Source organism: Pinus tabuliformis, chromosome 2_2 (genome assembly GCF_031772625.1).
Source record: "Pinus tabuliformis cultivar Carrire ecotype Pingquan chromosome 2_2, CPIR1, whole genome shotgun sequence".
Taxonomy (NCBI): domain Eukaryota; kingdom Viridiplantae; phylum Streptophyta; class Pinopsida; order Pinales; family Pinaceae; genus Pinus; species Pinus tabuliformis.
The window spans coordinates 1001198905-1001212506 of NC_142300.1; the positions used below are offsets into that span (position 1 = coordinate 1001198905).

The 13602-nt window shown below is 36.3% G+C and overlaps 2 pseudogenes; both read right to left on the reverse strand.

The window, feature by feature from the left end:
- Window positions 1-211: 211 nt before the first annotated feature.
- Window positions 212-8010, reverse strand: LOC149196748 (beta-galactosidase 15-like; annotated as a pseudogene).
- A 92-nt stretch (window positions 8011-8102) lies between these two features.
- LOC149196749 (beta-galactosidase 8-like) lies at window positions 8103-10987 on the reverse strand (annotated as a pseudogene).
- Window positions 10988-13602: the final 2615 nt, after the last annotated feature.

Consider the following 13602-nt stretch of genomic DNA (forward strand, 5'->3'; position numbering starts at 1 on the left):
GAAACTTCACGAATTTTTTCCCTCCAATATGTTTCTTTTCTGTTGGTTTTTGAACTTGGGACTCTATGGAGATGTTAAGCTTTGTGTATACACTTTTATGTCTTCAATTGTGTCATTGATCATTTTTGCAGGCTTCCATATATAAAATTATCTAAAGCGAGTGCTATATTTTTACATATTTATTTGGTAATATGCCTAGCAGATGCATTGATTAATATTTGCAAACTCCCTCAACTGCCAAAGACTTGAGATTGTTAGCACAGGAGATTCCAAACAAATCTTCAGAAATAGAGATGGAACATGTCTCCTTCCCAAGGCATGCTTGCACAAAAAATAATTATGTTAGTAGACCTTCGGTTATCTTCCTCAATCAGAATAATGCAGTAAAGAATTGCATACCTTTTCTACAATGGAAGTTGAATTCACTGCATGGCAAGAGCCCTTGATGAAATTTGTGCAGGACCCACTTGGATTTCCAAAGCTTGCAAAGCTTATGGATGATATTCGTTGCCCTGAAGAACATTGGAGACGAAGCTCTAACAATGTCAATGAGCCGACAGTAGGATGAACTTGAGACACATGGGCACAGACAGTGTCAATGTATCTTGTCCCAAATGAAATTCAAAAAGGATCACCACCTACTTCCTCGAGCACAACTAATACATTCTTTGTTGGGTGCAGTCATGAGAGAGGAACATGGTACCTGATTGAGGTAGTTATTCTGTTTAGTATCAGTATGATTTTTTTTTTTGGAACGGGTAAAAATTCGCTGAAACTATCAAAGGAGAACGAGAAACTTTCTTAGGCTAGCACAAATAAGGCAGTGTAAGGAGAATTTTCCCTTAAGTGGACTCTCTTGCACACAACATAGTTACAACAAAATCCTGACCAATGCCTACTAAGGCTACTCCACTAACAGACATCGCCTGGTTTATGTCTGCCAGGCCCAAGGTTCCCCCTCAGGTAATAGTTGACCTACCCTGTTAATTTTACAGAGTTGTACACACCAAAAGTAGTTTTACCTCATACTCCAGGAGGTATAGTACTACGAAATCTACAAAGAAGCTTTATCTAAGAATGAATATTTCTAATGATTTTTCTAATTAATGGTTACAATTTTTTAGTGGGTTCTCCATAGTTCGTGTCACATTTAGATGAGTAATAAGTGCCTCTGTAATCACATACATTAGAGCAGGCATCAATGGGAGCCTTCAATGAAACAAAATAGCACCCAATATGATTTCCATTTATCCATGCTTTCCCTTTGCTCATGGTACTTAGGTCCAAAGCCACTGAATTGGTGCCTTCAGGTGCGTTAAACTTAGCCTACATGGTCCCATCAAGAAAAATATCAGCAAAGCTCTGGCCGTCACTATAACTAGGACATATCAATCTATGCTAGTATGGGCATAGTGGTTGGAATGACCTCGTCATCAAGTCCAAACTTTAATTGATGTAAAGCCTTTATGTGTGACTGAAGGTGTTTGATATCCCCTATCTATTCTACAAATTCCAAATAGAAGAAGAGTTTCATATCTGCAGATGAATTAGAGACACTGATTGTTATGAAACCAGCTCAAGAAAAGATAGAAAAGATAGATCAACGCCTTAGAATTCAGCCTCTTCGAGGGGGAAACCTCCTTTACATTACATAAATGAACAATTCTTGGATGATAGAAATGACAAAACCTCCTTTCTATATATAGGAGTCTAAGGAGTCACAATATAATCCAGCCGACCTAACAATGATAATATAAAGCCACACAAATAACAATAGGGGGATTCTATGGGGCACAGAAATAACAATATGGGGGGTAATAGGGGCACAACAATATAAATAAGGGGTATAACTACAATAGTAATGGGGTAATCACTAGTATTATAGGGACCCAACATCCCCTCTCCTTCAAAAAAGTGTTGTCCTCAACGCTTGAGTAGTTCTGGATACTTCTGCATAAAATTCTCATCCTCCCATGTGGAATCTTCAGCGGATAAGTTCTTCCACTTGATAAGATACTCTGAAATTGATCGATTTCGTAGCTGTCGAGTTCTTGTTTCTGTGACTGCTTCCGATTCCAATATAATTTTTCCTTCCTCATCAAGTTCTGGCAATATTGTTTGAATTGGGAGCTTGTCACCTATAACCTTATTTAAACATGAAACAGGAAGACTGGGTGCAATCGAGAAGCTGCAGGAAGCTCCAATTTGTATGCCATAGTACCAATCTTTTGCAACACCTTGTACGGACCATAATACTTTGGTGATAATTTATTATCCTTCTTAGCTTGCTTTAGGGACATTTTCTTATATGGTTGTAGCCGTAGGAATACCCAATCACCTACATCAAAACTTCTTTCACTGCGATGTTGATCTGCCTGTTGTTTCATTCTATTTTGTGCCAACACGAGGTTATCCTTTAAGAGTTGGAGGACTTGTTGTTGATGTTCGATGTGATGTTCCACTGCCTGAACCTTAGAATTTTCTCTTAAATATGATGTGATGGATGGTGGTTGATACCCATAAAGTGCCATAAATGGGGTCATTTTTGTTGCTGTATGGAAGGAAGTGTTATACCACCATTCAGCCAGAGGCAACCATTTGACCCATTGTGTCTGTTTATCAGATACAAAGCAACGAAGATATCCTTCCAAACATTTGTTTACTATCTCAGTTTGCCCATCAGATTGAGGATGATAAGATGAGCTATGAGCTAACTGAGTACCAAGACAAGAAAATAATTCTGTCCAAAAATTTCCAGTGAAAATGGGATCTCTGTCACTTACAATAATCTTTGGGTTTCCATGTAGCTTTTGAACTGTTTCCATAAATGCAGTAGAAAATGTACTGGCTTTAAATGGATGTGATAATGCACAAAAGTGTGCATACTTGGTAAGTCTGTCAACTACCACCATGATGACACTCTTTCCCTCAGACTTGGGTAAACCTGTGATAAAATCCATTGAAACCTCCTCCCAACGTTGGCTTGGAATGGATAAAGGTTGTAATAGACCCGGTGTCTTAATTGTTTCAACTTTATTTTGCTGGCAAACCAAACATTCCGCCACAAACTTTTGAATATCTGATTTAAGGCCATCCTAAAAAAATTCCTTCTTAACCCTGTGGTAAGTTTTTAAAAATCCTGAGTGCCCTCCTAAGGGAGAAGTGTGCAATTCCATAAGAATCTTTTGTTTTAGCTGGGAATTCTTACAGAGGTATAAGCGATCTTTGTACCATAACGAATCATTTTGCCAGCTAAATGTATCAGAAGTACTGGAATCTTGTTGTAGCTTTCGAATAAGTGCCCACACTTCTTCGTCATTCTTCCATTCCTCCCTTGCTTCGTTTATCCAATCTGGTTGGATAATAGAAATGGCACACAACAATGCTTCCACATCCTCATCCTTTCTTGAGAGTGCATCTGCCACCACATTTTGCTTCCCTTTTTTGTAGATGATTTCAAAGTCATAACCCAACATCTTTGTGACCCACTTTTGTTGCTCTTCAGAGGATAATCTTTGTTCTAAAAAGTATTTAAGGCTATCATGATCCGTTTTTACCTTGAAGTGTCTTCCCATTAGGTAGGGTCGCCATTTCTTAAGTGCATGGAGTATTGCCAACATTTCCTTCTCATAAATAGCTTTGCTTAAAAACTTTCCCTTGATTGGACGACTTTCAAAAGCAATGGGTCTTTCATCTTGCATTAGAACAACACCAATTCCATTTCCTGAAGCATCACATTCCACAATAAAGGTTTTTGTGAAGTCTGGTGTAGCTAAGACCGGTGCTTGGCACATTGCCTCTTTAAGATGTTCAAAGGCCTTTGTTGCTTCCGGAGTCCATGAAAATGAATCTTTCTTCAATAATGTTGTTAGAGGTGCTGCTATTCTCCCATAATTCTTAACAAACTTGCGATAATACCCTGTCAACCCAAGAAATCCTCGCAGATGCTTTATGGATGTGGGGATTTTCCATTCCTTAATGGCTTTAATTTTGCTAGGGTCTACCTTAACTCCTTCATGAGATACAATATGACCCAAATATTCCACCTCCTGGACTCCAAAGAAACATTTGGATCTTTTTGCATATAATTGTTTCTCCTCCAATAGTTGTAGCACCCTGTCAACATGTTCAACATGATCCTTCCAAGACTTGCTGTAGATTAGTATATCATCAAAAAATACTAACACAAATTTTCTAAGGAATGGTTTGAAAATTGAATTCATCAAACCTTGAAATGTTGAAGGTGCATTGGTAAGGCCAAAAGGCATGACCAAAAATTCATAATGACCCTCATGAGTTCTAAATGCCGTTTTTGGAATGTCTTCAATCTTCATTCTGATTTGATGATATCCCGAACGAAGATCCAACTTGGTGAAGTAAATTGATCCATGCAATTCATCCAGTAATTCATCAATAACAGGAATGGGGAACTTATCTTTAATAGTGAGCTTGTTGAGCTCCCTATAATCTGGACACATGCGCCATGATCCATCCTTCTTGTGCACCAATACTACTGGAGCTGAGAAAGAACTTTGACTCGGTTGAATTATACCAGCCTCTAGCATTTCTGCAACCATACGTTCAATTTCACTTTTTTGGACATAGGGATATCTGTACGGCCTGATGTTTGGAGGAACACTTCCTGGAATCAGATGAATAGCATGATCATGATCACGCATAGGTGGGAGACCCTTGGGAGTCTCAAATACCTTGGAATGATTGTCCAAGACTTTTTGGAGATCTGGAGAAATAGATGATTCCAATGTGGAAACATCTAGCGAGCATAATTGTGCAATTACACCTCTTTGCTCCTTTTTTAGAAGCTTTGTCATACCATTAGAGCTGATTATCTTTCCTGGTTTCCCTGCAATACCCCTTAATTCAACTTCCTTTCCTTCCAAGAAAATTTGATGAAAAGTTCTTGAAAATTAAAAGCTATTGTACCCAAGGATTGTAGCCATTGGACTCCTAGTACAACATCCGCACCTCCCATTGGAATGGAAAGCATTGGGCTAGTCAATACATATTCTCCCATGGATAGCTTGATATTATGGCACTTTCCAGAGCAATTTATTGTTCCTCCATTTGCAATCATCACTTGACACTCTGGTGCTGGATATAGGAAGCAATTCAATTCTTTTGCTACCCTACAATGAATAAAATTGTGGGTGCTTCCTGAATCAATCAACACTATTACCTTTTTCTTCTTGATTTGTCCTTCTATCTTGATGGTTTGAGGAGTGGTAATTCCCACCAATGCATTACAAGATATGGTCGGATTTATTTGTTCTTCATCTAGGCTTTGTTCCTGGAATATATCCTCTTCTTTTGACCTTTCTTGCTCCTTTTCTTCTTCCTCTTCACAATCTATGTAGAATAATTTCTTCTCAGCACACTTATGACCTTTTGTGTATTTTCTATCACAATTGTAACAAAGCCCTTTTGCTCTTTTTTCTTCCAATTGTTGTGGTGTCAACCTTGTAGGTTGTGGAAGACTATGGGCAACAACACTTCCATCTTTATAGTTGTGAATGGTATGCTTCCTAGTTGCCATAATTTTTCTTTCCATTTTTCTTGCTAACCTGAATGCCTTCTCTAATGAATCAGGTTCCCAAAGGTGCACATCATGTTGGATATTATCCTTTAAAGACCCTATGAACACATCAATCCTATGCTCCTCTAGAATATCTTTTACCCTTATGTTCAATTTTTGGAACTCCTCAATGTGCTCCATTATTGAACCCTTTTGTTTGAGACTTATCAATTGGCTAAAAAAAGTGTTGCTTTTTGTATCCTCATAATGTGCTATCAATTCTTCCGTAAAAATTGCCCAAGTGATAAATTGTTTACGAGAACAAAGCCATTGATACCATACAAACTGATTTGGTTCCAAATATAAAGTTGCCATACGTACCTTTTGTGTGTTTTGCACATTATTGAGATCGAAGAATTGCTCCATCTGTAATATCCATGTGGCGGGATCCTTGCCATCAAACTTCCTCATATCGATTTTTGGAACATGGTGAGTCTTCGATCCAACATTAGAGTCTATGGAATCATGATTAACATTTCTTTTGTTCTCATCATGAGTTTCCTTTACTACCTTTTCACCATTAGTGACCCTTTCTTGTAGCAAGTTCTTCAATTCTTCCATGTCTGTCTTCAAATCTATCTTCAAATTTACCATCAAATCCTCCATCTTAGCTTCCATGCCCTTTATCTTAGATTCCACGCCACTTATCTTAGCTTCTGTTAGCTTTTGTGAGCGTGACATTTGTTGCACTTGTTCTTGTAATTTTGATATATCATGTAGCATTTCTTCCTCTTTTTCATGAGTCATGCTAGAGCTTTCAGGTTCCTTACTAGGTGTTTGCATTTTATTTCCTCGGGGAATTAGTTACCGATGATAATGCTTTACTATGCCCTTTGAATTCCGTTAAACCAAGCTTACATAAAAATTTAAAAAAAACCTACACACATTTTTTCACTTTATAGAAGCCTGATATTGAATCTGATGTATCTCTGTAATTTCGGATCATCTAGTTCTGAAATTGCTACCTGTAGTAGCCTTCTGTGCCCCCTTTCCAATGCCACAAGTCTGAGCCAAATTGGATTCTCCAAGTAAGAGTTATGTGAAATCTCCCATAGTGACTTGCTTTTAGACTGGTTCAGTAGAGCGAACTTGTACGACGTGCCACCAGTCATTGTTTCAACCTTTGAATCTGAAACACACACACAAGAAACTACAGTCCGTCCTCTTTCTGTACCTTTTTACGAAATTTCAATCCGATTCTCAGAGAGAGAGTTATGACGATTTTCCCCAGGTCACCTGTTTTGAATGTAATTCAGGAGTCTGCAGAAAGGCCAACTTCCTCAGATCATATCTCCGAAAATATAGTGCGCAAATCTCTGAAATTCGGACCCAAGGTTCAGCGCCAATTCTTCTCAAATGGGTTTTTGTTGCGACTTCTGAAACGTCACAGAAAAAAAGTTATAGCGAAAATTCCACGATGACCTGTTTGGAGCAGCGAAACCCTAGAATCCAAAGCTCTGATACCAAATGTTATGAAACCAGTTCAAGAAAAGATAGAAAAGATAGATCAACGCCTTAGAATTCAGCCTCTTCGATGGGGCAACCTCCTTTACATTACATAAATGAACAATTCTTGGATGATACAAATGACAAAACCTCCTTTCTATATATAGGAGTCTAAGGAGTCACAATATAATCCAGCCGACCTAACAATAATAATATAAAGCCACACAAATAACAATAGGAGGATTCTATGGGGCACAGAAATAACAATATGGGGGGTAATAGGGGCACAACAATATAAATAAGGGGTATAACTACAATAGTAATGGGGTAATCACTAGTATTATAGGGACCCAACACTGATTACCTTGTACTAGATGAGAGTAGTTTGTTTAGGAGGGTTTACTCTTGAAATCCATTCACATTTCTTTACTCCAGTGTCTAACTATAGTTGTAAGTATTCAACCTTCAGACCTATCTGTGATTAAAAGGAAAATTGATAGTCTTCAATGTTAGAAGGGGAATTTTAATCAAGTATACACACATGGCAAAACTTGATCAGAATACTGACCAGAGAGCAATCATTCCTAGCTATACTAACTTGCTGGGATTATTACTCATGAAAATCAAGTTAGAAATGGGTAGAAAACAACTGGATAGCATGACCTAGTTTAGTAGTAAATACCTGGTACTACCACGTTTGGGAGCTCAAATCCATTGGACCATTTCTAAGTCCTAGAAATTTCACAAGACCGTTTATTCCCATCGGCCATGTATCAAAGAAAGATTCGATGTTCTATTCACTAAAAAAAATCAATTCCCATTAGTTCATAACGAAAGCATTTGATTGAGATAGCCTCAGTAATATATAAAATTTTAAGTCCCTGCTCATTTAAAAGCAATAAACTATGCTTTCAATATTTATATCCTCTAACCGTTCAGGTATGGAATTGAACCTGCAATTCAACTGTCATGCTTATTAGGGAATTATGATTCTCTCCAGTCTGCAGTGCAATCAGCTTCTCAAACGTAAACCCCAATTTCAAATAATCTCCAGTCTAAGATCCTATAAAATGTCATCATCGTGTTCATAAGCTTTTGCTGAATTTAAATAGCCCATCAATCAATCCAATCCTATATCGAATTATTCAGTTTCTCATATAACAGAAATTTAAGAAATTAACTTTCCTGGTGTTCCAAATCAACCAACAGTAAGGAATTCCTCTAGAAATTACATAGAAAAGTTAAACATTTTACTCACCTGCGAAATTTCCATTGACAAACACATGAAGTGTATATCCTCGACTATCCACATGCAAGACTATTTGGCTTCCGCTCTTTACAAACGATTCATCTTCATGGATATAAATACTGTATTGATAAAATACATAATCAAAACCCTAACAAATTCGTGAAGCAATATTCCTAACATATCTTCAGAGTACTTATTAATATGGAATGGAATTTCTTTATAAAGATATATCTGGATAACTACCACAAACTAGAGAAAGTAAGAAGACATGAAATTGATATTACTTGGAATTTTTTCTGAGAAAGGATCCTATAACAACAATTTGTGAACTTCCATAAAAAACCAACTTCCTAAATGGAAAAATATTTGGGGTAAGGCATCATAATCTCCCCTTGTCTCAAATGCAAAGTTAATTACAAGTTCAGAATACCTTATTTTATACCATATATAATCACTTTTATCTAAAGTTGTGCTAAGTTGCTCTAACAAGCTGTGGGCAAAGAATTTTTTTTCTCCCCATATTCCAACATATTCTTTGTGCCATGACCAGTTTACAAATATTTTTCCTCTATCTCCACTTGATGTTCCAACAGGATGAAGGGACTCCATGCTGACCTGCTACATTCCCATTAAGGAAGTTTGTATACTAATATGTAACATTCGATACACATCTGATTAGAGGTTCTATATAATCCCACAAATTTCATCATCACCTCAACTAATTTGATGAAAATCAACAGAAAATATCACTAACCCTTGTAGTGTTATAAACCACATTTTTGGAGTCAGGCAAGAGACTGACAGACCAAACAGGTAGATTATAAGATATCCCATTGAATCGCACGGTTGCATCCTGCTTACTGTGGACGTTGCTAAGGAAGGCATCACAAATACCAAAATTCTTGGTAGAATATACTGTTGCCTGCATATTCAGGCTAAGTTTGATGCCTAAAAGTGTCATTAGTTTCCATCTCAACAACTTTTAGAACGAAACTCCCTTGCAAGGGTTAAACGATTATATACAATGGAATTATGTATAAATTATTCAATTGAATGAAAAACCTTAAAGCCTTTGCCCAGTGAAATGATATTCATGTCTCCATAGATTAGAGCAGATTCACATAGTTTTATCGCTTTGTTCAACTCTTTCAGATGCCCCCACTTCGACTGCCTTATATTCCCTGTAAGGATCACAGAGGACCGTGATTACACAGAGATAGAGATCGAATTTTTATCAATTTTTTTTTAACTAAGCAGGGCATATTTACAGAGAAAACCAGTTAGGTCTATTCTCATGAAATTATGAATGGAGTTTAGAATGTATACAAATTCAGTCGCCTCACTGCTTACAATTTTACCAGAATCCCATAAACATAAACATGGAATACATATTGTTTCAGATAAACATAAAAAATCCAAAGACAAACTTACAATGATTCCTAACTTTATGATTTATGATTGTAGAAGGATAATTGAACCAAACTCATTTTCAGTGCTATACAATCCAAGTGCACCCTTTAGAAAAACCTCCCCCACACTCTTTCAGTGTCAATTAAAATTTGGCAAGGGAAACTTTTCCATACCATATTCGTCAATAGGGGCATCGTAGTCATAACTGGTGGTAATGAATGGACCGCCACTTGTCCGCCCAAAGTTTGTGCCTCCATGGTACTACAACATACAAAGAAATTAATAACACAACTATAAATGTGTATCGGCTCAAGCAGACGATGAAAGAAGATCAAAATCCACCATGTAATAGTTCTGGAATGTTCCTCCTCTCTGAAAAAATCAGACCACTGCGAACGCAACATCCTTAGCAGGTGTGTGAGGGATCCTCCCTCCAAAGGTCTGAAACCTGTTGTCTAAAAAACATCTGGGGAATAGTCCCTATTCTAAGAGGCATATAGATGAAAATCAAGGGGCTTAAGTGCCATTGTAAGAACAAAACTATAAGCGCATAGACAAAGCAAGGAACTGTAATTTAAGCACACAAAAATACACAGAATTCTTCTAAGAAAATTCGCATTACTGGGTGAAAACTATCTAATTAACGTGAGAACCATAATATAAAAATTAAGAATTAACGATTTAAAAGAGTTCACAGTCAACGCTCACACAATTTCATATAAAAGATGAAAACATTCGACGAAAGATTGAAATAAGTTTCCTCAACATAGTTCGAGATTTAAGAAACAAGATTAAAATTTCTCTAGAATGAAAGTATATGGATGTTTAGTAACCTAGAATATTGGAAATCAAGTTTATCATCTTTCCATAAAATGGAGTGTCTTTCTACATACACCAGATGTTTCTAAGAAGTCATATAACCCTTCAGGGGTTTACAAAAATACAAACAGAAACCTTAATTTAAAAACCCTTGTCGCGCAGTCTCAAGAATGACCACACCTAGGAGTCTGCATGGAGATAAGCGTAGTGTTGGGGTAGTTGTGACCGATTTGTGCCCATTTCGGCAGATGGGTACCGATAAGATAGTTCCACCTACACAGAGGAGTAGCAAATTAGTATCAAACAATAAAAACACAGATCCTGAAAGTATAACGAAGGAATTACAACAATTCTTAAACCACTATTTACCTGTACAAATCGCTGTGGGAAAAAGATGAGTCGGGTGAAGGCACAGGATCTTGCCGCCAAGGGAACACCCAACTTTCTCCCTGCGTGTCAACAAAGCCCATGATGTTACATCAGAGATAGCAATTGTATCGAACTGTGAATGAAGAACAGAGGAAAAATGGAGCTCACCGATTGTTGTGAGTTCTATGAGCAGCATTGTCTTTCTCTCCAAGTTTCAAACCATAGAACTAAACTGGAGTGATATGAGGAAAAATCATGAAAGAGAAACCACAAAACCTTGGAGAAGTTTCAGAGCAACATTTCGTGGTGGCAGAGGACGAGAATGAGGGTTTGGGTGACCAGCTAATGGGAGGCAGCACCTGGAAGTAGTTCCAAGAAAGAATTAGTGTGAGAAAGGGTGATTGACCTGCGACGTGGTGCCGAGCAAGAAGTAGTGTGAACAAGGGTGATTGACTTGCTACGTAGCGAGGTCGCAAGACTTATAATTGTAACTAATTTAATACTGTAGAACCAATCGGATGGTTGAAACTATTTTAATAATCTAAGACTTAAATCAAGGGCCCATGAATGTACACATACCTTCAGATGGGTGTTGATTTCAAAAGGGAATGATTTACGACATAATTAATATATTTGATTCAATCATCAATAATATAATTATTTTTAATATGACAAAAATATAATGTATTTGTTTTTTGTTTTGTTTTTTTTTTTGTTTTGTTTTGTTTTGTTTTTTTTTTTTTTTTTTGGTTTTTTTTGTTTTTGTTTTTTTTTTTTTGTTTTTGTTTTTGTTTTGTTTTTTTTTTTCTCTAATTTTGTGGTCATGGCCAAGTCATACAATAAATGGGTGTTGAGACCTAGTTTATGAGATAATAGACCTATCTTTGATACTCTATTCTCCTCGAGATTTGAATTAATGAGTCATATTACTGATTAACACTTTCAAATCTACATTAAAAGAATCCTTTTTTACCTTATTATCAACATGTTATTCCACATATTTTTTATTTATCTAATACCACTGTAGATCCATTTTAACCACGATCTAGAAAACTCACTAGAGAGATTGAATTTATTGATGTGCAAACCTCTTTTAGAGTGAAAGACTTGAAAACAAGTTTACATGGAAAAAAATTTAATTCATCTTGATGTTTGATATATCCATAGTTATGATGGATCTATATTGGCTCCCTCTCTCTACACACACCATGCGTAATTTTTCATTGTTTAAATTCATTTTTGAATGCATAAATGGCTTTGACCCAAAATCTCTTTAGGCATTTTCATGTGGTAGACTACATAGTTTAAATTTCATAGGCACTTATCAATACCACATGGCTTTGACCCAAAATCTCTTTAGGCATTTTCATGTGGTAGACTACATAGTTTAAATTTAATAGGCACTTATCAATACCACATGCCAAAAAAAATCAAAACCATAAGTCATTTCATATGACACTTGATAACTTTTTTTAGTTAATTAATTTAATTAAAAAGACATAAAATGCATAACTACTTTGAGATAAATCTCATTTTCTTTTTTGAGGAAAAAATTGTAATTTTAATCATGGAAAAGAAAATTAATTTTTTTATATGTATTTATGTGCATTCAAAAGTTGGATAAACAACCATCCAAAAAAAACCAAGGCCAAGAAAAATCCCTTATCATGTCCAAAAAATATATCAATAAAAAAAAGATACATCGAAAATAAAAACTACATTACATACATATCCTCCTAGTTACCTCAAAATTTTATGTGAGAGATAAAAAAAAAGATGTAGATTTATTACCAGCCCTGCTAAATCTCCATCTATGAAAGGCTTGTGATAATATTCTGAAATATTATCATCTACAAGTGCCTAATACCTACAAAGCGCCTACTTTAGATAATGTGCATGTAGCCTTCATGCATGTAGCCTTCTTAAAAAGGGATAGGGCCTCATTGATGGCTGTTAGGTCACACCCAGATCCATCACAAAATAATAAAATATCATTCAAAAACAATAGATGAGTGATGTTCATATCATCAACTACAACAACACCCCTTAATTCACCCCTCCTTTAAGTCACAACCAACTAAGGCTCTTTGCCACCAATAGAAATAATAGGGGGGATAGAGGGAAAACTTATCATAGTCCTCATTGAGCATGGAGAAAAGTCGAAGATGGCCCATTAATTAGTACTACAAATGGTATCATGGTTATGCAACTCATAACCCAATTTATAAAAGGTACTTCAAAGCCGAGATGGTTCATTAGCAATTTGATATATATCTATCTCATTCTATCATATGATTTAGAAAGGTCAATTTTAATCACCAATCCCTTGATTTTCTTGGATTTTAAATTATGAAGCCCTTATTTAGAAACCCTTATTGCCTCATTTATATGTCGACCTTCCAGAAGGAAAATTTTTCCTTAGATACATTTTTGGATAAATTGGTTTTAGCCTATTGGCTATGATTTTTCTATGAGTTTGTATATGCAGTTGCAGAGTCATATAGGCCTAAAGTCATCAAAGGAATGTGGAGTATCCGATTTGGGAATGAGGGAAATAACTATTAAGGTTAAAAAATGAGGCACCATATCGGATTGTTGAGAGTCCCTAACCACCCTTAAGAGATCTTCCCTCGAGTTATCATAAAGCCTCGTAAAAGATTCCACAAACCAACCATGAGGACTAGGGATTTTATCCTTCTGAAAATTGTGGAGGAAA